This window comes from Eriocheir sinensis, chromosome 3 (assembly GCF_024679095.1).
Source record: "Eriocheir sinensis breed Jianghai 21 chromosome 3, ASM2467909v1, whole genome shotgun sequence".
Lineage (NCBI taxonomy): Eukaryota > Metazoa > Arthropoda > Malacostraca > Decapoda > Varunidae > Eriocheir > Eriocheir sinensis.
In genome coordinates this window covers 18,725,352-18,736,921 of record NC_066511.1, presented here as the reverse complement: position 1 = coordinate 18,736,921, position 11,570 = coordinate 18,725,352, and the positions used below count along the sequence as shown (strand labels likewise).

General features: G+C 45.3%; 1 protein-coding gene and 1 long non-coding RNA gene across 5 annotated transcripts in view; both read right to left on the bottom strand.

Moving 5' to 3' along the window:
- Window positions 1–11,570, bottom strand: part of LOC127005934 (uncharacterized) — an 89,898-nt gene that overhangs the window by 51,526 nt on the left and 26,802 nt on the right. The gene's annotated exons all lie outside the window — the stretch shown is intronic.
- Window positions 7,845–9,239, bottom strand: LOC127005952 (uncharacterized). Its single transcript, XR_007758989.1, has 4 exons — window positions 8,874–9,239; window positions 8,808–8,843; window positions 8,490–8,597; window positions 7,845–8,417 (listed from the first exon to the last, which is right to left on the bottom strand). It is a non-coding gene; the product is annotated as an uncharacterized LOC127005952 (long non-coding RNA).

Below are 11,570 nucleotides of genomic sequence, written 5' to 3'. Positions count from 1 at the left end.
CCCCACCACCACCACCACTACACCTTCTGCGGCGCCGCCCGGAGAAGATCAGAGCATGTAGGAAGGATGAGGAGGAGGAGAAAATAGACGATGAAGTTGACAAAAAGAAGAAGAAAAAGAAGAAATGGAGCACGAATGACTACAGGAAAAAAGAGAATACCACTACTACTACTACTACTACTACTACTTCTACTACTACGACTGGAACGAAGAAGAAGAAAGAGACGAAGATATAAGAAGGACAAGAATATGTAAGTGTTTATAGGTAGGCAAAACGGGGGAATAAAAATCAACGTAAAGAAGGAGGTAGAGAAGGAGGAGGAGGAGCAGGAGGTACAAAGAATCACAAAGGAAATCCGCTACGTAGGTCCCACTCCTTTCTTCCTTCCCTTTTCCCAATACGACGTGGCAGAAATTCACCCACACACCCGCACGCTGGCTCGCTACGCAACGCACGGTTTGGCCTTGCGTGTCTCCCCCTCGGCCTTATCGATCAGGGAAGGGAAGAGGAAGCAGTGCATGGGTAAAGGTTACGTCTATAGGTTATGCCTGCTTGGCCCGCGCGAGGGTGAGCAGAATTTAGGAGACGTAGGAAGGTAGGGTTGGTTGTAGCCTCGTGGAAGTCACCTTTCTGAGGGTAAAGTCTATGGGAGGTTAACGGACTCGATTGTTTTGTGGATAACATTTCAAGTCTGAATAAAAACGTGAATATAGTGAAGTTATCGTCTACAGAGGAACACAGGCTCCTCTATTTACTTATTTTTGCCTTTGAGCTGCTTCCTTTACTCTAAAAAAAAAAAAAAAAAAAAAAAAAAAAATGAAGAGCATGAAGCAGGATTTCTCAGATCAGTGCAAGAGAACAAGTGATATTCCTTTGGCTAATAAGAGTGACAAGCCTATTTAAATTGCGTGAATTGAAGAGAGTATACATGAAGGACAGGGTTGGAAAAAAATCATGAATTTTTCTTAAAAAAAATAAAAAATAAATAAAAAAAAATAAAAATCGATTTATTTGATTTAAATCGGATTTTTTTTTTATTTAAATCGATTTTTTTTTATTTATATGATCTTTTTTTGTACTAATCCTTGTTTCTTTCCACTGATTATTTGTGTTAGTCTTATGAGGCCATTTTCTTGTATTAAACTTGGCCAATGTTAAATGAAACCATTGTTTAATATACTTTACCCAAGATGAGTTTTTTCCCATAAAAATCATAAGTAGGACTAATAGTTTAAATTTTTTTATGCTTTTGAATATTTTTCTTGTAAGAGATGGCAATGATTCACTGGTGGCTGACTTGTTACAGGACCAGCACAGGACAAGGAGACTTTATACTTTTAGTGTACAACTGGTTCACATGTTCTTCCTTCTTCCTTATATATATATATATATATATATATATATATATATATATATATATATATATATATATATATATATATATATATATATATATATATATATATATATATATATAATTTAAATCATAAGATATTTTACAGTACATTTAAATTTGATTTAAATCATGATTTTTTTTTATTGATTTAAATCGATTTAAACCACTTGATGTAAATCATTTGAATTATATCAAATTAACCCTGATGAAGGAGCTATTTGTTTTGCACGCATCACCCATTTGGTAAGCAAAAACGATGGCCTTGGTGTAAGATCTCTGCTCGGGACGTCTTATTGCTAGCTAATGAAGGTTAATCACTCCAAGCGCACGTGGAGAACACCTGTGAGGGCCCCTAATCACTCTGGCAATCAAGGAGGCAGTCGGAATATTTACAGAGCACCTTCACCCCTTCTTCCCAAGTAACTAACACGACGATATAACAGCTGAAAAAAAAAAGTCCACTCTACACTTGCCAACGCTCGCTTCCTTCCTTCATCCACTAATCGCTAAACAACTGGAGCGAATCTTCAACTAATAAAATCCGTGACTCTTTTTTCTTCTTCTTTTCATTTTCCTTCTCCTCCTCCTACCATGACCTCGTTTTTCCTGTCCACACACACTCTTCAACACTCATTTCCCGCCAATTGAGTGAAGATAGACCAATAACTTAATGAACAGGGATATATTAGTGAGAAATTCGACATTACACATGTGCTAAGGTTCTTTCGTATTCGGCGGTAATGGAAGTGAACGCCCCCACATTACACAAGTGGACGCAGCTTGAGTGGGTAGAATTATTACACCTGATGCATGTGTACGTGTACCCCAATAAATGTGTGTGTGTGTGTGTGTGTGTGTGTGTGTGTGTGTGTGTGTGTGTGTGTGTGTGTGTGTGTGTCATCGCCTTGACTTACACTTCAAGAAATCTATCCATCACTCCCCGTCGAAAGCACACACACACACACACACACACACACACACACACACACACACACACACACACACACACACACACACACGATATCATCACCCACTGCAAAAACAAACACCTCCCTTCCCCCCCGCCCCACACACAACATAACCTCTAACATTACACGCAAGAGACCATGAAACAGCAAGCAAGAAAACATCATAGCCAAGAAAACAACTCACGGTGGCTTTTGGGGGGCAGATTGGGCTAGAAACGAGAGCAGTGCCAACCATCAATCTCAGGCCTAGCAGTAGCCCAAATGTCAACCCTACCCAACCTAACCCAGCCCAAAGTAGCCCAATCTGTACCTCCATGGAGTGTGAGGTAATCTGCGTGTGCGGTCGTGGAGATTTCAGTCCCTTTCAGGTATCGTGATTATCATTCGGCTATCTGTTTGTGCAACCCCAGATATTTACATTCATGCATATTCAGGCCTTGGGCGAGTGTTGGCTGTTATCTAGGCGCGGCGGGAATACGAAGGCTGGCTAGGTTAGAATGCATACTAGTACACCCCTATGGAAAGCCCCCCAATTCCCCCCCCCCCCCAAACACACACACACACACCTGTCCTAAATATCACGGGAGTCTGGTTTCGTTTTTTTTTCCTTCTTTTTCCTGCAGGCAATTTGTAGAGACTTCCACGTGTGCGTCCCTCCTCCCTCTTCTCCTCTTCCACCTCCTCCTCCTCCTCCTCCACTACATTTTCCCTGACAGAACACACCTCACGCACGACAATGAAAAGCGAGAGAGCGAGGAACTTGCGTAAAGGACACACACACACACACACACACACACACACACACACACACACACACACACACACACACAAACACACACACACACACAAACACACGAGATATTTTAAGCCATTCAGCGTGTGACAGTCAGGGGAGAAAAGTGGATTTGTGACGGATTGGAGTGAGGGGACGCTCCACTCACCCGTCCCATCCGCCTCACCCACCCAGCCAGTCCACATACGTACCCAACTATATGCCGCTCCACTTACCCATCCACACCCACCCCACCAAACCAACTTCATCCATCCACCTACCTCGCCACTCCTCTACACAGTTACACTCACCCACCTACACCCACTTAATTCATCCACAACTCTACCTCCACCTACCTACCTACCTGCCTGTCTCTGTATATGTATACCTCCTACCTCCTACCTCTCTCTCCCTGCTCTCAGTCAAACTTAAGCCCTAATTCCATATGCCGTCATCACTACACTCTCTCTCTCTCTCTCTCTCTCTCTCTCTCTCTGTCACAGTTTTATCCTTCAACAAAATTTACAAGTCAGCTTTCACATACTCTCAGCTGACTGCATTAAGAGATAGATAGAGATATATGGCTATAAATAGATAAAACAAGGTAAAACAAAATAGACAAAGGAAAATGAGATGCAAAAGGAATAAAAAATGAAGACTAGTGAGAACTTAATAGAGAGCAAGAAAGAACGGAAGGGAGGAAGGAAGGAAGGAAGGAAGGAAGACCGGAAAGATATGTGGGAGAAGGAGGAGAGAGAAAGAGTGAGAGAAGGAGCAAACTCAGCAAAGGAACGCAAACCATAAAACCAGGAGAGGAGAAGAAAGGAAAGGAGAGAACGGGAAGGAAGGAAGGGCAAGAAAGGAGAAGAGGCGAGAGAAAGGGAAGGATAGGGAAAAGAAGGCGAGGAAAAGGGAAGGATAGGGAAAAAGATAAGGAGGAGAAGTTGAGGGAAACGGAAGGAGAGGGAAAAAGAAGAAAAGGAGGAGGCGAGGGCAAGGGAAGGATAGGGAAAAGAAGAAAAGAAGAAGGCGAGAGAAAGGGAAGGATAGGGAAAAGAAGAAAAGGAGGAGAAGGAGAGAGAGAGAGAGAGAGAGAGAGAGAGAGAGAGAGAGAGAGAGAGAGAGAGAGAGAGAGAGAGAGAGAGAGAGAGAGAGAGAGAGAGAGAGAGAGAGAGAGAGAGAGAGAGAGAGAGAGAGAGAGAGAGAGAGAGAGAGAGAGAGAGAGAGAGAGAGAGAGAGAGAGAGAGAGAGAGAGAGAGAGAGAGAGAGAGAGAGAGAGAGAGAGAGAGAGAGAGAGAGAGAGAGAGAGAGAGAGAGAGAGAGGTAAAGAAGGGGGGGTAGGGAACACGCTGAAGTCTATGCAGATGCTTCCTCCCAAGCCAACCATTTCTATGCAGGTGAAGAGTCGCCTCGCCGCCCAGACGTTATTACCATACAAGAGGTGAAGGGGGGAAGGGGAAGGGAGGAGGGGGGGAAGGGGGATTGGCCTCAGGTAATACTCTCTCGTCTTAATACTACTACTTCTATACCCGCCTTGCCTTACCTTACCTTACCTATACCTGCCCGCTTCTCTGTCTCTCTTCCCGCCTTTCTTATACCTTTCCTTCCTTCCCTCCCTCCGCCTTGCCTTGCCTTGCCTTGCCTTGCCTTACCTATACCTGCCCGCTTCTCTGTCTCTCTCCCCGCCTTTCTTATACCTTTCCTTCCTTCCCTCCCTTCGCCTTGCCTTATCTTGCCTTACTTTACCTAACCTTACCTTGCCGTATACCTGCCTGTTTGTCTGTCTACCCGCTTTTCTTACCTTCCTTACCTACCTACTACTTCTTCCATGCCCGGTTTACCCTACCTTACCTTACCGTATATATACCTGCCTACCCGTTTGTCTGTATCCCCGTCTTTCTTACCTTCCTTCCCTCCCTTCAATTCGCTTCACCATCCTCTTTATTAACCTTAACGTACTTCACCTCAACGACTTTCTTCCCTCCGTCTTTTGAGGTTGCCATTCCCTCCTTCGACTCCAGTTTCTGTTCGCTAGTTACGTTTTTTTAGCGAGGTTTTCTGTTTCTGTTCGCTAGTTACGTTTTTTTAGCGAGGTTTTCGGTTTCTGTTCGCTAGTTACGTTTTTTTAGCGAGGTTTTCTGTTTCTGTTCGCTAGTTACGTTTTTTTAGTGAGGTTTTCTGTTTCTGTTCGCTAGTTACGTTTTTTTAGCGAGGTTTTCTGTTTCTGTTCGCTACTTACGTTTTTTTAGTGAGGTTTTCTGTTTCTGTTCGCTAGTTACGTTTTTTTAGTGAGGTTTTCTGTTTCTGTTCGCTAGTTACGTTTTTTTAAGCGAGGTTTTCTGTTTCTGTTCGCTACTTACGTTTTTTTAGTGAGGTTTTCTGTCTGGTAAGGTTCGGGTGCTTGGGTTCCTAGTTAATACCCCTCCTAAGATTTCCTGGTGTCTTCTAGAGGTGAATGTAAAAGATTAAATTAGGTCCATCACGGAAGCTACAGAAATACTACACACATTCACCATCCACGACATGAAAGCCCCTATAAGCGCTCCTATAATCTCTCTCTCTCTCTCTCTCTCTCTCTCTCTCTCTCTCTCTCTCTCAGCGAGAGAGAGAGAGAGAGAGAGAGAGAGAGAGAGAGAGAGAGAGAGAGAGAGAGAGAGAGAGAGAGAGAGAGAACGCACTGACGCTCCCTTCTTTTTATCTTTCCCTTCCCTCGTTTTTTACTTTCTCTCTTCTCTCTCTCTCTCTCTCTCTCTCTCTCTCTCTCTCTCTCTCTCTGTGTGTGTTTATGGGAGCGAGAATAGGAACGCACTGCTGTTTTCCATTCTCTCTCTCTCTCTCTCTCTCTCTCTCTCTCTCTCTCTCTCTGTGTGTAAGGGAGCGAGAAAGGGAACGCACTGTTATTCCCTTCTCTTATCTTTCCCTTCCCTCGTCCTTTTTCTTCCCCTTCTTCTCTTTACCTCGCGCGTCCTCCTTCCCTTTCTCCCTCTTCCTCTCTCTCCCCTCGGTCGTTCCCTAGCAGCAGAGGGGAAGGATGAGTGACGATGTTTGCATGACAATAATTATAATTCAGAGGGACACGACATGCGGACCTCAGGTGGTGTGCTCTCTCTCTCTCTCTCTCTCTCTCTCTCCCAGGGGTTGTGAATCGTAAGGAAATATCGAGTTACATCTTACAAACGTGAGGAGTTTATCTTGCTGTGAAAACGGAAGTGGAGGAGGAGGAGGAGGAGGAGATGAGTAAATGCAGAAACAAGAAGAGGACTACTACTACTACTACTACTACTACTACTACTACTACTACTACCACCAACACCAACACCACCACTACTACTACTACTACTACTACTACCACTATAACTACTAATAACGATAAATGACATACAATAACTAATAATAATAATACAAATCTAACCCCCTTCCATACATACACACCAAAGTGTACTAAAATATATGGTATGGAGAGAAACGGAGTGCATTCATATCACCACAAAAGATAAGATTAGATCACTCGCTTGTACATACATATTACGAAACGAGAGAGAGAGAGAGAGAGAGAGAGAGAGAGAGAGAGAGAGAGAGAGAGAGAGAGAGAGAGAGAGAGAGAGAGAGAGAGAGAGAGAGAGAGAGAGAGAGAGAGAGAGAGAGAAGGGGGAAGAGGACAGGATTGTGGGGAGGATATCATGGGAAGATTTAGGAGGATATGGGTAGGCTAGGATCACCATCACTATCATCATCATCAGCAGCAGCAGGAGGAGGAGGAGGAGGGAAGACTCGCCTCAAAAGTACCGGTATTTGCGTGTGTGTGTGTGTGTGTGTGTGTGTGTGTGAGAGAGAGAGAGAGAGAGAGAGAGAGAGAGAGAGAGAGAGAGAGAGAGAGAGAGAGAGAGAGAGAGAGAGAGAGAGAGAGAGAGAGAGAGAGAGAGAGAGAGAGAGCAAACACAAGGGCTGCAGGAAGAGGGGTTGAGAGGCTGGGTGATGGGGAGAGAGAGAGAGAGAGAGAGAGAGAGAGAGAGAGAGAGAGAGAGAGAGAGAGAGAGAGACAGAGAGATAGAGAGAGAGAGAGAGGGGGGACTCCACACTGCATCTCCTCTCTCTTATGTAGCCGCGTGTCACCCTTTGGAGATGACATGCTACTTCCTCATTCTCCCCTCCCACCCACGCCTACTCTCTCTCTCTCTCTCTCTCTCTCTCTCTCTCTCTCTCTCTCTCTCTCTCTCTCTCAACCTACCTACCTCGAACCACACCATCTGATGAACCAAGAGTAAGAGGAGCGGGAGGAAGAGGAGGAAGAGGAGGAGGAGGAGTAGGAGGAGGAAGATAATAGAGGAGAGGTTTTCTAAATGAATGCAGAGGGGACTAGGAATTACCCCAAAACTAGGGCGAGAGAGTGGGAGGGAGGGAGGGAAGGAAGGAGGGAGATAAGGAAGGAAGGGAGGAAGGGAAGGAAGGTGGGAGGGAGGAACATTAACTACCAAACGAGAAGGGAGGAGGAGGAGGAGGAAGGAAAGGGAGAGAGAGAGAGAGAGAGAGGGAGAGAGAAAAAGGGTGAGGAGGGAAGGGAAGAGAGGGGAGGAGGAAGGGTGAGAAGAGGGAAACGGAGGGGAAAAAGGATTGAAAAAGAAGATAGTACACGGGGGAGGACGAAGGGTGGAGAGAGAGAGAGAGAGAGAGAGAGAGAGAGAGAGAGAGAGAGAGAGAGAGAGAGAGAGAGAGAGAGGCACCACCAGGCTGTTATTGACGAGGCTAAGTCAGTGGGGCGTGGAGAATAGTGGAGGTAGTGGTAGTGGTGGTGGTGGTGGTGGTTGAAAGTTTGCAGTATGGTGTGGTGATGGTGTGTGATGAGGTGTAAATGTGGCGGTGATGGTGGTGTGTTGGTCATTTGTGTTGTTACTGTTGCTGTTGTTGTTTTTGTTGCAAGTGGTGTGGTGTTTAGGGTGTGGCGTTGCGCTGGTGGTGGTGGTGTTGCTACGTTGCTGGTGGTGGTGGTGTTGCTACGTTGCTGGTGGTGGTGGAGGTGGTGGTGGTGCTTTGCGTATTGTCAGAAAAGAGTAGCACTGTGTTTGAATTCTTGTTGTTTTTCTACTGGTGGTGGTGGTGGTGGTAGTGTGGTTGATGTATAAAAAGGGTATTGCATTGTGCCATATCAGAAAAAAGGAGTACTGTCTTTATACTGTTATGTTTGTTGGTTTTACTGGTGATGGTGCTGGTAGTTATGGCGGAGGTGATGGTGGTGGTTATGGTTGTTGTTGTGGATCAAGGGTGTGGAGTCGAAGTCGAAACCTTAAAATTTCCTAAGTCGGAGTCGGAAGTCGCAACTTTAAAATTTCCTGAAGTCGGAGTCGAAGTCGAAACCTTAAAATTTCCTAAGTCGGAGTCGGAAGTCGCAACCTTAATTTTCCAGGAGTCGGAGTCGGAAGTCGCAACCTTAATTTTCCAGGAGTCGGAGTCGGAAGTCGCAACCTTAAAATTTCCTGAAGTCGGAGTCGGAGTCGCAACCTTAAAATTTCCTGAAGTCGGAGTCGGAGTCGCAACCTTAAAATTTCCTGAAGTCGGAGTCGGAGTCGCAACCTTAAAATTTCCTGAAGTCGGAGTCGGAGTCGCAACCTTAAAATTTCCTGAAGTCGGAGTCGGAGTCGCAACCTTAAAACTTCCTGGAGTCGGAGTCGCAACCTTAAATTTTCCAGGAGTCGGAGTCGGAGTCGCAACCTTAAAACTTCCTGGAGTCGGAGTCGCAACCTTAAAATTTCCTGAGGTCGGAGTCGGAGTCGATTTTTTTGTTTATATCCGACTACACACCCCTGGACTTACGGTGGTGGCGATGATGATGATGATGATGATGATGATGATGATGGTGGTGGTGGTGGTGGTCTGCATATACACCACCGAGCTACCGAGGGTTATGAATATGAAAACAAGCAGCAGGGAGGAAGGGAGGGAAGGGAAGGTGTTGCTAAAGTTAATAGTTATAGTACTGCCGCCACCACGCCGCTCAAGTTGTGAGGAAGTTGTGGGAAAAAGTTAGCGTTTATGGGTGTTGTTGTTGTAGTGGTGGTGGTGGTGGTGGAGGGTGAGTTGTAGTAGTAGTAGTAGTGGTAGTAGTAGTAGTAGTAGTAGTAGTAGTAGTGACAGTAGTGGTATTAATACAGGAAGTAGCATTTATAGTAGTAGTAGTAGTAGTAGTGACAGTAGAGACATTAATACAGGAAATAGCATTTTTAGTAGTAGTAGTAGTAGTAGTAGTAGTAGTAGTAACAGTAGTAGCAGTAGCAGTGGTAGTAATATAAAATTCTCATAGGTGAGCGGACAGGTGGGAAGGTATAGGTAGGTTGGCAGTAGCGGTATTGATGAACCATAACTTTTAGTACACACCACCACCACCACCACCGCTACTGGCACCCACCACCGTAACCCGTTCATCACATCCCCCTTTTTCGCCCCCTCACATCCCCCCCAGCAAACGACCGGTTCAATACCTATCACTGCCCACGACCCCTCTCCCTCTCTCTCTTCTGGCACCCCCTTCTAGTTCCTCCTCTTCTTCCTCTTCCTGTGTCCCGTGCTACTATTAAAGTCAGGTCGTGTGTGTGTGTGTGTGTGTATGTGTCGCGCAGTACTGTTTGTTGTCCCAGCGTTCCTGCCTCTTCGTAATTGTTGTTCTTTCATTAGAGTTCTTTTATGCATGTTTGTTCTCTTCCTGAAGGTAAATAATGCTCGAGTGTCCATTCCCTCGCCTTCTCATCTACGTATCTCTGCTTTCCCATCTTCCGAATTCCTTGCATCATGTACGGCTGTATTTTCAGGCTTCCTTCTCCTTTTCTATGCGTGTTTGTTCTCTTCTGAAAGGTAAAGATCGAGAGTCCATTCCTTCGGTTCCTTATCTATGTATCTTTGTTTTCTCATCTTCCGAATTCCTTGCATCATGTACGGCTGTATTTTCAGGCTTCCTTCTCTTCTTCTATGCGTGCTTGTTCTCTTCTGAAAGGTAAAGATCGAGAGTCCATTCCTTCGCTTCCTTATCTATGTATCTTCGTTTTCCCATCTTCCGATTTCCATGTAATATGTAGTTTTTCTTTTGCAGACTTTCCTTGTTGCTTCTTCCTCATACATCTCGTCTCACTGCTGTATCTAACTATTTGTCTCGCTTGGCTGCTCTGTCCGTCTTGCATTCACCTCAAGCAAAGAAGCCAAGCACACACACACGTAGATACACACATAAGCACACGCACATAGATTAGATAGGTGCGAGAAACAACCCTAGCTGGAGTCGGGTTATAACGTCGCTTTTATCTAATCTCTCTTATACTCCCCACAGCATTCCTTCCTTCCTTATCTCCTCCCTCCTCGTGTCACACCCCTCATCACTATTTTTCCTGCTGTCGTCGTTTTAGTTGTTGTTTAATCTCTATAGTCTATTTTCCATGCACGTTGACGGTTGGGAAGAAGCAATATCACCTCCTTCCTTTTTTTTTTTCCCCTTCATCATCAGTTGTTGTTTAATCTATAGTCTTTTCCATGCACGTTGACGGTTGGGAAGAAGCAAGATCACCTCCTTTTTTTTTCCCCTTCATCAGCATTCCTTTAGTCTCCCTTTCTTTTCCTCCCTTCCTTACCTCCTCCCTCCTCGTGTCACAGCCCTCACCTCTATTTTTCCTGCTGTTGTTGTTTAATCTATCGTCTATATTTCCATGCACGTTGACGGTTGGGAAGAAGCAAGATCACCTTCCTTTTTTCCCTTCATCAGCATTCCTTTAGTCTCCCTTTCTTTTCCTCCCACACATACGTCTTCAGAATCACACGAATTTTCGGTTTCACTAGGCGTGGTTTCTTCTTCTTCCTCTGTAGTTCTTTTAGCAGTACATGTTCGTCTTTTACGGGTCTTTTTATTTTGTCCCACTCACACCCAACACACACATTCACCCACACTCACATCCACATCTTCATCCACACAACACTCCCCGGCTTTCCTCTCCGTTTCTCCTCTTCTCCAGCAGCTCCTCCACCTATTCCTCCTTCACTGATCCACCCAATTTTCCCTCTATCACATCCACTTACCTCATCATCTTTCTCTACCTCCTCTATACCTCCCCGTCCTCCTCCTCCTTTTCGGTCTCTCCCTCCCGCTTTCCTTCCCTCCCTACACGCTCTTCCTCTCCATTACATTCTTGAGAGTTAACTCGCCTCTCCCTCTGCCCTTCCCTCCTGTTCGCTCCCTCCCTCCACCTTACAATTTCCATTCATCAACCCTAATTTGCAGTCTACCACACCCCAGCCGCTCTCGACCATGAATAATGAAACGACCGTATTTTAGATTATCCTGAACCACCTACACCACAGGTACTTTCACGACCTCTACCGCTGCGTGTTCTAGAGACGCGCACCACCACGTACCACCACCACCACCACCATCAGTAAAACGTAAACAGCCACACTCAC